Below are 16,511 nucleotides of genomic sequence, written 5' to 3'. Positions count from 1 at the left end.
CCCTAAGCCTGTAGCGCTGCATGGGGTTGTTGTGACCCAAGTGCAGGACCTGGCACTTGGCCTTGTTGAACTTCATACAATTGGCCTTGGCCCATCAATCCAGCCTGTCCAGATCTCTCCGTAGACCCTTCCTGCCCTTGAGCAGATCAACCCTCCCTCCCAACTTGGTGTCATCTGCAAACTTACTGAGGGTGCACCCAATCCCCTTGCCCAGTAGTTCTAATCTCACAGATCTACCACAAGAAACCAAGGTTATTTGTCTGCAGGCCATGTGCCTGAGTGCAGGCTCTGTGGCTTCATGCTGCTCCTAAATTCCCCAGAAGTATGAGCAGCTTCTCCATTACTTTTTATTTTGTTGTTACACCAGAAACTTTACTGTTGCATTTCTTCTTTTTCAGGCCTGCCCGCACAGTCTGTCTTTGGGACTTGCTTGCCCTCTCTGTACAAACCCTTCTAAGTCTTCTTAAGGGGGTCCTTCCACCTAACAGGCAAGGCCTACAGAAATGGAAGCCATGTGCCTCACCTTGCCCAGTCAGCAACCAAATATCTATGGATTTTAGGAATGCATTTTATTTTGTATAGCCCCCTTTCTTGACTGCTTTGAAATTCTTACAGGGGTCTGCCTCCTAGGGGCCTGAAACAGGGAAGTATGATTACTGAAGAGTCCTGCAGAAGTGGGATCCTTTATAGGACCACCCAGATGCTGCTTTAGGTTCTTAGTGGGTGAATAGTTATATAGCATTTTTTATGGTCTTCTGGAATCCTATACATATTAGCAGGCAAAACCAACTGTTACAGAAAGGGACATAACACTATGGTAAAACCCCTTCTTCAGTGATTAGAGTCTAGAGACTCTATCAGTATGACAGAAGATACATCTGGTGACATATTGGAATAAAGTGATGTTTTCACTTGCCAAAGTTATTTAACTCGCTTTTAAATTTATAGACTCCCAAGGGCATCTGTCATTCTGAGTCAGACAGAATACATCATGCTACAAAACAAACATGGTGTGCTATCTCATAAATACCTTAATTTACTCTTTCTTTTGTCACTTCTTAAAGCTTTGCTCCTCTCATAGTAAGAAAAAAAAGGAGGGGTTTTTTTCAAGGTTAAAGGAAGTGGCTCTTCTTTTCAACTGGAAGCCTTAAATAGTGGCAAAAAGTCCTTCAAGGAGATATGGAAGATATGGAAGTAACCTGTGCTTCCAAACAAAATATTTATTTCCAGAAGACTTAGCCCATGAAAGGCTATAGATCTTTCAACAGTTAATGCCCTTCTTGGGCTACTGCATACCAAAAGTTGTGACTTTTCAGTGCTAGTAAGTCCTTCCTGGGTATTTCTACATATTGATGTGTAGCAATGATGCTTGCATGGAACAAACACCAAATGACTCAAAGGGAACATCAAAATTTCTGAAAAGTTTACCTGATCATTTTAATTAAAAAATTATTTGCCTTTAGGAAAAATGATATTTTTAAATGTAAGTTTTAAATTGTAAGTGCATTCAACCCCATAATGTACAAATCTGCTGATTGGTAGGTATAGTGGGAATAAGTTATAAAGAAGCAATGACATTACATTAAAAGATGCAGAAATTGAATGTCTCTTCTTTCAAGCAATTTGGATGCACCTGCATTTCTATTACAAGGCATTGGTTTTTTATAAAAAGAACCAAAATAGTTGATTTCTGAAGGACAAGGAAGTAAACTTAAAGTAATAGCAGTAATATGCCAGGAAGTGCAGTCAAGGTCATTGAATACTGAAAGCTATGACCATTTGTTGATTGATCTACTAATTCCAGTTGAGGGTACTATAAAAATGTAGGTCTCAGTCCTGAGGAAATCTCATCCATGATTGACAGAGAGGTATTTTTTCCCATTAGAAAGAGTCAGACTTCCTTGAGGACAGACTAGCTCTTTGCTTTTCCTTACTATGCTGGATTTCAGATGTGAGAATCTAAATTAAAAAGGACACCTGGTAGAGGTTCGAAACAGTGTCTTGGTAGATAGAGAATTGTAGAATTGAAAGATAATTGAGTCTGACTTCTACCACATAACAGCAACTCAGAGCCATTAGATTTCTTTCTTATTTAAGCAAGGCTTATCAATTCCCACTAAGCTTCATTCATAGGTTTGAGAAACCTGAGTCAATGCTTGTAAAATGGATAATAATAAAAAAAATATTCTAGACATTGCCTTTGTTAAATAATGCAGGGCCTGAACAACAGCATAAAGAGAATCATACCCACTTTAAATGAACTTTATTATTTCAAATATACATATAAACCTCTAGGAATGCCTGTGACTTGCTGTTTCTGAGGAAGTGCAACATATATTTGATTTAAAACATAGATTGATTTTTCATACTTTCTATAATTTTTGTCGTTTAAAAGAGAGCTTTTTAGTACACATAAACCAAACCATGCACTCTGTATAGAAATGTCTGCTTATATTCCCCAAATTGCTCTGACTTCCCACAAAAGACTGTTTTAAAGTTCTTTTTGGCTAAAGATTGGGAGAAACTCCACCAGAAAGAAAACATGGCTTAAGACCACACATTATCAATGTAGCATGGAGTTGCTAGCATGAAATCTGTGTGTCTGCTGATGTGGCTCCTTCCTTTTGCAGTTACCTCAGCTCTGTTAGATCTAGATATATAAGAGCACAAAGATGTCATCCATGATGCCTGGAGTTCTTTCTTCTCATATTAGCTTTGTTGCTGTATCTCTGGGTACATCAGCTGTCTTTTACTATTTCTTCACTTGCACCTTTTTTCTGTCTTCAATTTCTGCCTAAAATCTCAAACGAAATATTTGATGAAAACAAACAAACAAATAAAAACCAAAAGGAAAAGAAGTGAGGTATCTACATGACCATATCTGACTACACACCCAAAATTTTTTAAGAAGTAGAAGAAAATTGTGGCAGTACAGAAGGACCTGTAAAGGACCTTTCCACATCAGAAAGTGTTGTTATGCTGCTATCAAGTCCAAGTATCTGATAACAGCACCCTCTGTGACACAAGGAGAAGGGAACCACAGGCAGTGTTCCTTGAAAAGGAAAGCAGATGCTAGTTTGTTTTGAAAAAGCAAGCTTCTCCTCTTGCTGTTGTATCTACTGGCTACCCTGATATTGGATGGAAAGGTAAGGCAAGGTCTGTAATAGCTTCTGTTGCTCCTCTTTCATGTTGGCACATTATTGTGTTGTGCTGCTGTCATTCTAGTAGTTTGAATTGATCAGTAAAGTAGGGATGCTGTTCCTGTATGTCAGCTACTGTAAATGCCAAACAAAAAATTCAATGTTTTGACCGGGTTTTGTGTTATTTTTTTTTTCCAGTGGAGGTCTGAGTGTGCTCTTTGGAAATTATTTTCATATACAACATCATTACCCAGTCACATTTCTTCAGTTCTTCAAGGTTGTTTTGTGGTTATTCCAGCTAATTCCCCATTGCAATGGGTTGAACTACCTCACCCTTAAGTGAGGGGTACCCTTAAGGGTACCCTTAAGTACCCCTTAACCCTCACAAGTTAAGTCAGTGTACTGCAAAACTACATCCCATCATAAAAGCTTTTTTCCTTGCAGAAAAGCTCAAAGGACTAGTTCCCACCAAACTACCCAGCACGTGGTTGATAACGAGCTCTATGTGAGGTACCATGGACACTGGAAGTAATTGCAAAGCAGGTTCTGAACTGCACCTCTTTACCGTATTTTAGCATGCTTCCTATTCCATTTTAAATCTTCTTTTCCAAAGCTGCTATGAGCATAGACCTATAAATTTTGAAGCAGAATCTTAAATAGGGTTTGTGAAGAACAGTTTGGTCACATGGATTTTTGTTTCTCTTCCCTAAAAGCTCACCTCTGATGACACGAAAGAAAAAAATTAAATATGCATTACTTATTTTTTAGTGTTCTTAACCCTATCCTCTGTTCCTGGTAAAGTTAAAACCTAGGCACTTTGCAAAATACTCCAAAGCAGTTATTAAAAAATACTTTAAAAGAAGTAGTTACTTTTTTAGCTAACATTTTTAAAGTATTCTAATTGCCAAAGATACAGCCCTAAATTTAAATTCTATGTGATTTCTTTTTGGTAAAAAGAAAAATCAAAAGGGATAAAACCCAATCTTACTCATGTGATTGCTTCCCTTTAATAACATTCAACACTTACAATATTGTAACTGGAACACTGGTACTTCATTTCCAAAATACAGACTTCTTCCTTTAAAACTAAAAAGGGAGGTCTTTTAGCAGCAAGCTCTAGCAGGACCTGCAAGTCCTTACTGAAATGAAAACAATCATTAGACACATAACCAGCCCTATCGTCAGCAACAGAAACCCCTCAGTCCTTCAGATACCCATGGATAAAAGGCTGGGTTTACAACAAGCAGGGAAATGGCTGGGCCCGACCTACTTGCAACAAAATGATTAATAACTCCACTTGACTAAATCCTCTTTCTTAAATACTTCTGGCACATGAATATTCAGCAGATTTAAGTACAAGATAAGTTTTAAGTGGTAACACAACAGACTCTTTGATCTACACTGACAAAAACAAAATTTCGAATTAGAATATTTTTAATACACTGAAAAAAATTCTTTGACTAATTTTTTTTTCTTGCTTCACAGAAACATTCACACTTCCCTTAAAGTAAATAGGTTAGACATCAAGCCAAAGATTTTTTCTAATCTGGAATTACAAGATTGGATGAAACAGGGTTTCATAATTGCTGCTGGTTTTACTTTGAAACCTGAGGGTGTTACTTAGCATGTTAAAAAAACAAACAAAAAAAAAACCCAAACAAAAACCCCCACCTAGCAGTGCTTTTGTGTGACCAAACCAACACGACTGTATACATGAAGTAGCACAGGAATTGCACAGTTGACTGGTTCTAGGGTTCCTTCATAAAACCAGAGGAGTACGCCACAGTGGAAGTTGCTGGATTCCGCTAATGAACCACTGACTCTTTCATTTTGTTGTACCGCAGCTGGAGAGCAAGGCATAACTTTTGAGCATGTCCCATTGGAATGCTGTGCAGCCTTGCAAGACACTTCTTTTCCCCCCTCTCACCAGTAGGCAGCAGTAGTAATGCAAACAGGAAATGAGGGAATGGTGCGTGGAACAGAAGTGTCATCTCAGAAAAAGCATCATGTATTCTAAAAACAGTATCTGAGAGTTTTAAATTAACAGAGGAAATATAGACATATCACCATCCCATATGAGCTCTAATATGTCATTCTCCACTATACTGAAATCTCAGTCTGGTACTGAGTACAGCAGACAGTCACTTCTCTCTTGCCTACCAGACCCAGTGTGAACCATACACAAGCTAGCTACATGGTCTCACAGTTTTCCCTTTGTATGCAGCTGAAAGGTACATCTATTCTCATGCTCTCCTTTAACCAGACACAAGGATGAAGATAAGTTCACAGCTTGTTTGCTTCCTATCTATAGATGTAAAATGTCATGTCAGTCTCCATCTAATAAGCTGAAGGACCAAGCATATATATCAGCTAGAATATCCTTTCCACAAGGACACAGTCAAATACTTTTTATAATTTCTTCTGTTCCGCATACATTGATCACAAATCCCAGTGGCTTTCCATCTCCACAATCATGAAACATCTTTTGATTAGCATTGTATTTGCTCGTGTTAACATATAAATGCATGTGAGTGTGCACATGTGTGCATATGGAGGGAGAGAAAAAGTTGAACAACATATTCTCATATTTAAAAATGTGAATGTTAAATCCATTCTGAATGAAGAATATTGCCCCAGAAAAGGACAGATTGGCTTGAAAGGAAAGTGCAAAAATAAAACAAAATAATCTAAAGCACAACTTTGAATCAGTCAATATGGTGGCACTTTTACAGCTGAGTTTGCATTTAATAAAATCATATTCTTTACTAACAAAAGAAAAATATATTCTGTCTTATTTTTGTATAAAACTTTGGGATAAAAAAAGAAACAGCAACTCTTACACTGCAAGAAGAATTTTTCACAATTTTTCATCATGTGATAAAAAGCTAAGGTCTTTTTGACTCTTAACTACAGAATTATCTTAAGGAGCTTTTTTTCTTCTTAAGCTATCAACAGATATTTATGATTTCATTTAAATTATTCTCCAAGTATTGATTTGGTGGTAAAAGCTACATTAATATGTCTGTTTTCACAGATACACACATTTGAAAACAGATGATCTAAATGAAGGTGGTATTCCTTCAGGCAGGCTGTTTGCATTTATCAACATCACTCCAATACTTTCAGTATGTTTTAACACTTTCCCAGGTGCCAGTTGCAGTTTGCCATTTATACTTAGGAACAGAAGGTATAAAATGATGAAAGCAGAAGACAACAGCATTCCCTGGCATCTGATGCTTTAACAGGGACATTTTTAAGCATTCTGTATTCATTTTGAATAATCATTTGGAACAGGGATAGGAAAAAAAAAAAAAAAAGTGATGTTACTTTGGTTTGACTTTCAATTAATCATGGCACGAACTGAAAGTTTTACACTTCTGGATCAGGTTCTCTCTTCCCAACCCTTTGCGTTCACTGAATGGCCTGCCTGGCAATTGAATGGATCACTTGCTACTTTCTGCTGTTGTGTATATATATGTGTATGTGTGTATATATATGTATATTACCAATTTATATGTATGCATGCCTAAATAACTTCTTGATTTACTGAAGAACATCCCTCTCTTTTTTTTCAAAACAATCAAGAAACACAAAATTATACCCTGTATCATGCAAGCTTTAGTATATCATTTAGTATATTCCACACGTAGTGCCCTAAACAGTGCCTCTGAATCTCCATTTTTTCTTAGGTGGTGTAAGAGAAAGATGGGAATAACATTTATACATTTTTGCTATTATTTCACCTGTACAGCATGCTTATAAAATTGTGGTTTTCCAGAAAAATTGGGAAAGCATAACACTCATTTTTTCATTCAAGTAACACTTTAGAAGTGATACATCTTATTCATGAGTGGGCAACTAATAGTCACATACTAGATAGAAAATGGAGTTCAATCAGAGGCTTAAGGCAATACAGTCCCTCTTCCATAAAAGAATAACCTTTCTGACTTGGGCCAGGTGCTACCAGTCTAGCTTTTTTGTAATAGTCTTCCACTCATTAAGAAAATATCTAACTAGGCCCAAGACTTCATGTAATGGTTTCCCAAATGTTTTCAATGAAAAAAAGAATAATCCAGCAAAGCAAATATCTAAAGTAGCACTTAAAAATGAATTAAGCTTTATTTTCCACTGTCTCATGCTTTTCAAATACTTATTACTCAGATAAATGTGTTCTTTGCTTTTACTGGAGATTTACTGTGGAGTTTCAACTTCTTGCAATGATATAACAATGTTCCAGGGGACTGCCAGCATAATAAGCTGATTGATTTGAAGATTTCTATTTTTAAAGTTCCACTACATTCCCACTAGAAGTTAAAAATTCTGTGGAATAAAAAAGAACAAAATAAAAAATGTGATAGAAGGCTATCTAGAGAAAGACATTTTTTTTTCTGAACTCAACAGCTGCTGATAAAATACTTTCTAGTACTGTGTTCCAGATAAACTATACTCTAGCACTTCTCTGTGCAAGTAACAAGTCCCAGATGTCCTTTGCAGGCAAAAGAAGGCAGCATTCATACAGGGCAGCAAAATTATGAGAGAACTTAAAATATGAAAGAGTGGACAAAGAGGGACAAATATTCCCTACAGTAAAATTCTGCAAACTATACACAGCAACATTTCTGCAGTTGCACAGATTTCTTGGGAAGAAAGCTATGTTTCAAAATTAAATTAAGATAGGTGATTCTGGTTGGTTGCTTTTCTCTCTCCTTACATACCCCAAGCAGGAAAACTCAGTGTATCTTAGGACATTCAGTGTATTTTACTAGACATGTCAGGTACCTGAGATGAAATCCTACCCCAACTGAAGTGAATGGGACCTGCTGAATGCATAGAGAAAGATACTTACACAGTTGGTATTCCTATAGTTAGCCCTGTACCTCATGCATTGAAAGTCTGTCATGCTTTATGACCCAGGGAATGGGGACGCACATCAGCTTGATTTATGATATTAAACAAGGTAGGGTGGTGTGTGGGGCAAAGAAAAGGAGACCAGGTTCATGGCTGTGCTGCAGCTGGCAGCTCACATTCAAGGGAAACCATTAGAAGACAACCATCCCAGTGCTATACCCCTTCTTCTGTACAGGACCTGTTCCCCTCCCAGTGCCTTCTGCGAGGTGTCTCACAGCTTGGGATAGAAACAAGTCGGGAAATAGGCTTCCCATTCCTATTGTTTTCAAACACAGGGGCAAAATATGCCAGGCTTTGTTGAGCAATTTGCTTGTGGGAGTTTTGCTCAATTGAGGATTCAGAAGTTGTCTTGTGGTTTGGCTGGCTAGTTCAGAGAGAACCAACTGATATTCAAAAATTATTTAAAAACATGTGTGACATTGTCTGCACCATCTGGCCAGTTCAGTAGAAGCCCTATGTAAACCACTTAAAGAAAACTGGTTTAGAACATGGCCTTTTCTATTTCCATAGTATCTCAGCCTAGGACAGACCTAAAGTTGACATGTGACCTGTGATTTGTTTTTTCTCCCTACTTTTATTTGCTTTTTTTTTTTCCAGTGGAATTGGCAGTCTAAGAGATGAAACTGTACAACCCTCTAATTCAAACTAGAACATGTGGTTTCAAAATAAAAATATCTACTTACTTAAATGACAAATTGTGATAGATGTTCAGGTGTCTATCTATGTTCAGACATACCACAATTTATAAGAAGCACAGGCAAGATCAAGCTCCTAAGAAAAGGATGTAAATAAAAACAAAATTGATGAAGCTTTACCATATTAATTAAATGAATGAAATACCTCCACTCTTTTAGAGGTGTTGCAGTGAAGTAGCTGCCCTTCACTGCAGGTAGTACATTTCTCTTGAAAATTAAATGCCATATTCTGAATTGTTCTGCAAGACTGCAGAACTTGCCATGCAAAATGCATGTAGAAAATATCTCTAAATGCTTACCCACCTCCTCCTTTTGTTAGACAAATATTCCCCAGCTTTGTTGAGCTAAAAGCAAAATCTGGAAAAAAACCCAACAAACCAACAGAAAGAAAAAAAATTAAGTATTGTCGGTATGTTATGACCAATAGAATGTTTTCAGAAAAAGTGCCTGACTTCATAGGACCTCATTAATTATGGTCTACACAACCAATGGCTTTCTACAAATCTCCAAATACTGTTCTTGTCTTTCAGGGATATCTCACTTGGAGATATGAAGAGCACTGGTAAAAGTGCTCTTGTATTGAACCACCTTCGGAAGACTAATCATATATCTCTTTCATTTAAGTGAAAGACCTTAATTCAAAAGCATAATACTGGCTTTTAACTGTTATCTGTCCATATGGGCAATATGAGAACATTAATCCAATGTACAATTATGCTAACTGGTGTATATGCACATCTGTATGCCTTGTGCTCCTTACTCCCTGCTTTTCATGGTTTGCATTGGTGAGATTTGCAAACTATTTTATTGCAAAATTAATGAAGAAATAATGATTTCACTTATGCGATCCAGTCTGTTCCCAAAGTACAAACTACTGCCAATTTTAGGGCATAGACATTCTCCTGAGCTATGCTCTGGGGTCATGTAACATGGAGATTTTCTCCTGCATGGATGCTACTTAACTCAGACGCTGAGCACCTGAGTATGCATAAGCCCATTAACAGATAGTAAAGCTACAGCAGAAAATGTGAAAGGCTGGACAGAAAATAACTTACTATCAACTGTTGAATTTATAATGGTAAATTATGGGTATGTGCATATTTGTCATTGCTTTTGAGCTCAGGTGGATTGATGGCAAATCTTTGGGCAAAACCCCAAAAAAAAAAAAGGGGGGGGGGGGGGAACCCCACGCAACCATGTCCCCAGCCAAGCAATTCGGCATACAACATCCCATCTATACCATATTCATTAGGGTTCTGTTTTCACAAAAAATGTCCTTTTGGTGACTTTGGCTGCTCTCTCCTCAACAAGCAGTATTAATCTTAACTCTTCATCATGCTTTCTAACTGCTAAATATTCAGATATCTAGATTACTGGTGCATGGTTACTCTACTGTCTGTGTAATCATGTCATGTGGTTTTCCATGGTAGAAAGTTTATTGGTATTTTAGAGGCAGTAATGTGTAAGTGGAATTGCATGAGGTGGATCTATTTTTCCTCTTCTTTATAGCAATTTTATACTGGATGATGCCACTGACTACAAGCATACCAGTATACCAGAAAAGATCAATAGTTGCAAGACATGTAGACATCTTTTTGATGGGATGTTTCATTTGAACATCCACTTGAGGGCTGAGTAGATGATCCATATTAGTGATAGTTCTACGTGTATGTCAAACTATGGAATTTATGATTTCATATTTTGGAGGATGGATATGCTCTATTAATAATCACAGTTGTCATTACATATTAGCCCTCCAGGATATAAACTGAGACACCTGCATTGAAAGCAGTGGAAGGGGAGTAAGTTCAGAGTGGGAAGAAAAACAGAGAAGTGGACAGTGCTGGATGACTGAGACATTTAATTACTTTCTTTTTGTACTGTAAGCAACTGTAACTGTTTGCAATCTTGCCTGAAGTTCAATGGTGTTTTTCTAAATAAATTTCCATATTTGTTAAGAATTGCATCACATTGGTACTGAAATGTTCCCTCTCCGTATGATTCCTTTGCCTCTCCCCAGTTCTCCTCCTCACCACTATTCCGGTCCAGCAGCTTCTTTCTCATAATCTCTCCACTTCCCATTGGATCCTAAAAGACATATTGGTAAATCCATTCCCTCAAGAATATGGGAGCCCAGAGCTTTTACGGCATGGGGAATGTTGGAAACAGACCTAGTGCCTCTGTGCCACCAGTGCTGGAAGAGCATCTCCACAGATGTTGCAGCCGTAGCATGCCAGTGCATTACAGCATCCACATTATGAAGAGTCAGCAGGACAGCACAATCTGCTCTCATCTAGACTCCACCAGACTGAAATCTGAGGTCTGGAGTAGAAGGTTGGTATGAGAGCAGCTCATATGGGGTTTATAACCTCAGTGTAGGCAAGAACTCAAATTCTGAAGAACTGGGAGGCAGAAGTATTAGAGAAACAGCTGCCGAACTCCAGCCAGCTTCCAGTTGAACCTAATTCCTATTGGCTGACAGAGAGTCATGATTTTGTACACAGTATTTCAGTATCACATCTGTACTTACAAGATTCCTCAAGGCTTTTGCTTTCATACACAGAGAACAGATATTAGGGTAAAGGACAGGGCTTCATGTACCTTTGCAGCAGCAAGCAGTTTTTGTTCCTAACCCTGAAATGCCAGTGCCCTTGGAGCCATCTCTCCCTCTCAGATAATCCCTTTCTTTCCAAGATGAAACTTCCTTCACTCATTTCAACACATGTTGTGGAGGCAACATTTCCACAAGACCATTTGTCTCAATGCTATTTCCCCTGTGGTTTTAAGTCTAAGGGTCTTTGGTGATCTGTAGACTTTTTCTAAGAAGTTATTGACAGCTTAGGGAAAATAAATAAATAAATAAATAAAAATCTACTACTCATGACAAAAGACAATATACGTGCCAAAAGACAATATATGGGCAACCAAAACAGGCTGGAAAAGTTTTAGGATTTTGCAAGTCAAGGAAAAATAGTGTACCACAACTAGTCCACTGAAGTGAAATGGTTAATTGTACTTCTGTGACACCCTTCCCTTTTAGGTAACTCCCCGAAAAGGGGATAAAACCCAGTCTTCTACACTTTAGTAGCCTCACTGGTAAAAACACATGTGTTTTGCATATGTATGTCACACACAACCTATGCATTCTGTAGGCACGGCCATGATCTGGTGAAGTCTAACACAGAGATATCCTTTCTCATGCAAGTATTGCCATTGACTTTGAAGAGACTATTTCCAGGAGTAAACTTAGTCATGTGTGTGATGACAGGATCAGGGAGCTGGTATGAGCATGTGTCCCCATTTACTGTACAAAATAGACACACATTGCTCCTTCTGCTGTCATCTCCTGTGGTGGAGACCTCATTCTGCGACAGACCGAAGTGTGATATACAGGCAGGTGGTCTTTATTAGAAAGGTCACTGACATTGTCAAGCATCTTTTGAAAGGTGACATTGCACCTAGAAGGTTATCAAGCCAGAGCCATGAAGTCTACAACAATTTCTCTGACATTATTGTAAACAGGTAATATCTCTGACCCCCTTTTAGACTTAACAAAACACAGGAGATTAAAGTTCTACTGTGCCTTTTTCACCCCTCCGTCATCCATGTATACACTTCCTCTAAGCTTTGTCTTGAAGTACCCTGCAGAAGTAGTGAAGTTGTGAAAGAGCTACTTTAATTATAAGTACCACAGTAATGAATTCAAGTACACTCATTTATCATAAAGGGCTTCCCCATCTGTCTCTAAAGTATGCTCAAAAATGCTGTGTATTTGATAACATGAAGGTTGAGAATTTAACACATTTTAGTTTTAAACACTCCATTTTGGTTAGCTTTTTGTAAGATTGTACAACTGATTTTGACTGAAAGAGCAGATTGGGGTGGGGGGGGGGGGGGGGGTTGAGTGTGTGTGTGCATGCGCACATGCGTGTGTGTGGTCTCTTCCTAATTTATTTGCACTTCAACCCATTGGGATCAAGCTGCAATCCCTGTAGGCAAAAGAAGATTAGGGAAAGCGACTGACTGTTTTTTCCCAGACGCAGAAGGGAAAGCGACTTCTCAAGTACCGCAAGTTTTTCTGGCCACTGTACAAATTGTTCCTGAGTATGGAGAGTTTCCAAAAGACCTAATTAGCAACTCGCTACAAACATTTCTTTGCATTAGCTAATGATCCGGCTACACTTGTAAGCAAACAGTACCAACATACCTAATCAATGCAGAATAACCAACAGAATGCCTATTAAACATCTGGATGTAATTTTGTAGTTAGACTTAGAACAAAATGAAAACATATGCAGGTTTCTTTGATCTATGCCTCAACAAAGAAATTGTCGATAAAAAAACACACTGGACAGTCAATGTGTCATTTTCATAAAGCCTGGGCATTTCTCTTCAAATGTTCCCAGTTTAATTTTGTCGGTTTCCTGCAATCTCTAATTTTACCATATTGTGTGAAACCACAAGGGAATCTTTGGATTTGATTTTATTTGAGGTTTTACTGCTGCACGATCTGCTACTGACTTTTTTTTTAATTCAACTCGGGGAATTTTTAAGGGTGAAAGAATGGGGGAAGGGAATACAGTCATGATGGTAAAATGACCTAGTGCAAGTTTTTGAACATTCTTGCCTACAAGGGAAGCTACTAATTAAAAAGAAATCAAATTACAAAGAGGATATGCAATGGCTATTAGCCAAAAGATAGCGAATAATTAGAAATGTAATTGCTTTACCCTCCTCACATCATTTGCACTTCATAAATAAAGAAATGTTTTAAAAGTGATATTGTTTTGCATGCGCTCATAATAATTATTATTCTCACAGCTGTGTAGGTAGTCACATCCACTGTATGACTCAGATACTATTTTTTTCTTCAGTCCACCTGTGCCGCCGTGCAGGTAAAAAAAAAACAAAAACAAAAAAACAAACCAAAAAACACCCTCCCCTCCCCCATGCACTTATACATAATTTTTAAACATACTCTGTTTCTCTTTCAGTTGAAACTCCAATGATCTCTCAATCTAAAACTTTGAAAGCATAAAATCTATTGAATTTTATAATTGCTTCCTCCACTGATTTGCTCTCACTACACAGGTAGTAGAACAGTGGGATAAATCACAAATTTGCTAAATTGTTTCCCACCCACCTGCAGCAAACTCCTAGTGATTAACATCAGTAACATTTTTATTAGATGTGCCAGTTTGTGGGAAGTTAAAAAATACTGCTTGTAAATAGTACTGTTAACAGTAAAGGAAGAAAATATAAACAGTATGGTAAACAGAACATCACACAATACGTCATTTCTCTAAAGAACAGATGCTACATCTGAAACCCTTTCAGTATATTCAAACTACATTTTGGATCCAATACTGCTTTTTTTGACTCAAAGCTCCAACTGCTTTCACTGTCAGTTTTCAGTACATAGTCAATGCAGGATTAGGCCCTTTGCTATACGAGGTAGGAACAATACATTAAAATGCTTACAGTGAAAAACAATTGATTTCAAACAGCAGAGTCGAATGGATGATTAAACAGAATGGTTTGGGGCGGGTTAATACTGAAGGCAGTATTTTCATTGTATTTTTAAAACATGAGACAAAGGTTTAAACACAATTATTTTTAATCCAGTTTGAGAATTGTGTAGAGTACATACAGTATTGTGACGTAACGATCTGGTATAAAATACTACCTTGAGTTGAATACAGCTCTTTACAACATGCTTAGCCATACTTTGGCCTGTCTTTCAGTGGTGTAGTAAGTATTTCCATGGAAAGAGAATGTTCAGTTTTCTGGGATTAATCCAGATTTATACACATCTAACAAAAAGGAAATTTTTATGCTCTAATCAGCCAATGATCACGAATTATAAACTAGTTAAATATCAGATCATGTTGGTTATTGTCCATATTATGTAATGTCAGTGGCTCTCAGTTGGGAAAAAAAAAAAATCATCACATGTGATTCTGCTACTGCTTTTACAGCTCTTCTATCTTGATTATAATGGAGAAGATTCAAAATGCCCTTAAGTGTCTGATTCCAGAATCTCAGTAGGTTAAAAGCACTTGTTAAAAAAAAAAAAAAAAAATCAGGAAAATAGAGTTTTTCTGTTTCTGTTAAAACATGCCTTGGACATTTTAATGATGACAAATAAAGGTTACAAGACACTTCATCTTTCCTGTAGGCGAGTAAGTTAAAAAAAAAGAAAAAGCTTTTGTTTATGTTCCAAAACATAGTGTTGTTTTAATGTCATATCTGTTAATATCTCATTAACAACTTGTGCCAGCAGGTTAAGCGAAGTACAACCAAAGTTATGTGTTACGTTATTACAGACTCCATAGCTACTAGGTACACACACAAAGTATATAATAATAGCTTGCATTTTTATGGCATCTTTCATCTGAAGATCTAAGTACTTTATAACCATTAATTAATTAAGCTTTCCAATGCCATGCACAGAGCAGTGAGTTGGCTTGTCCAAGTCTACAAGGGAAGAGCTGGGAACCGAATGCAAGATTTTTAGCTTTACTTACGCACACGAAACACTGGACAAGTTTACAGTCCCGTCCTGTGAACCACAATCTATCAAAGGTCACTATCAAGGGTATTTTGCCTCATCTCTTAAAAAACTCCATTAAAAGTCCTCACATTTATTTATGTCTTCCCAAAGACATCTGCACATATATAAATATGAGCACACACGCATATGTATAGGGATGCATACTTATGTATAGTAGAGACACTATTACATGTACACATATGCATGCACGCAGACAGACGCAGAGAGACGTACAAGCATCTTGTTTCAGTATCAAAACTCTGTAGTCCCAGAATGAAGTCCAAACTTCACTGCGGAAGACTGAGGGAGCTTCATTTTATTTTCCTTTGGTCGCTTCTGTGTAAAACTGGGAATAATGTAGTATGGAAATCAGCGCTCTGAATGAGTAAAGCCGTATCTTGATACTGCAACGTATCAAATTTTAAACATCAGCTGCTCCTCTTTTAGGATACAAGATGAAGCGTAATACAAGCCTAAATAAATGTATCTAATAAACATTAATGGGGAATTGTAAGAAAATGCAAATTGTAAAATTACCCTTACTGTGTTTAAATGATGCGATCCAGCATTTCAAGGCCTCTTTTTATGTAGTATACCAGTATACTAACAGCATAAATACGTCTTAAGGCATTGTTTCAAGTCCAAAGGTACCAGTATTTCACACTCTATCGCGTGGTTCTGCTACGAATAAGGCGGTTGTTAACAGAGGGTACTTCCCGCTGCGAGCTGTGTCACCATTTGTCATCTCAGCAGTCACGCACAGAGTCTGTGGAATCTGTTTGACCCTCATCTGCATCAAGCGGGCCTATAAACCACGTACAGCGGCCAAGTCCTCGACAGCTTTCCTCTGGCAGACCCCTCCCACGGAAAAGCCCACTCTCCCCCAAGGGCGCCTTCCGCCTGGTCGCTCTCACCGGCCTTTCAGCCGGGTTCACACCCGAGTCGCGCAAGCAAGCGGGGGGTTTCATCCTTCTTTAAGGTACTTTCGGCACGGCGGAGGGCAGTCCGCAGGTGCCACGGCGCGCACCGGCACCATGACGCGGCCGGGACGGGGGAAGGCGCCCCGCTCGCCCGCCTCAGTTACAAGGCGGATTTACGGGCCGGAGGGGACGAGTCCAGCCTCTCCCCCGAGCGCTTAGGGCCGGGCCCCGGGCGGGCCGCGGCTCCTTCGCGCGGCCGCCTTGCCCGTCCCTCCCTGCAGCGAGCGGCCGGGGA

Source organism: Haliaeetus leucocephalus, unplaced genomic scaffold, assembly GCF_000737465.1.
Source record: "Haliaeetus leucocephalus isolate CR32 unplaced genomic scaffold, Haliaeetus_leucocephalus-4.0 Scaffold251, whole genome shotgun sequence".
NCBI classification, from domain to species: domain Eukaryota; kingdom Metazoa; phylum Chordata; class Aves; order Accipitriformes; family Accipitridae; genus Haliaeetus; species Haliaeetus leucocephalus.
The sequence above is the reverse complement of the archived record's forward strand: the minus strand, read 5'-3'. Positions refer to the sequence as shown.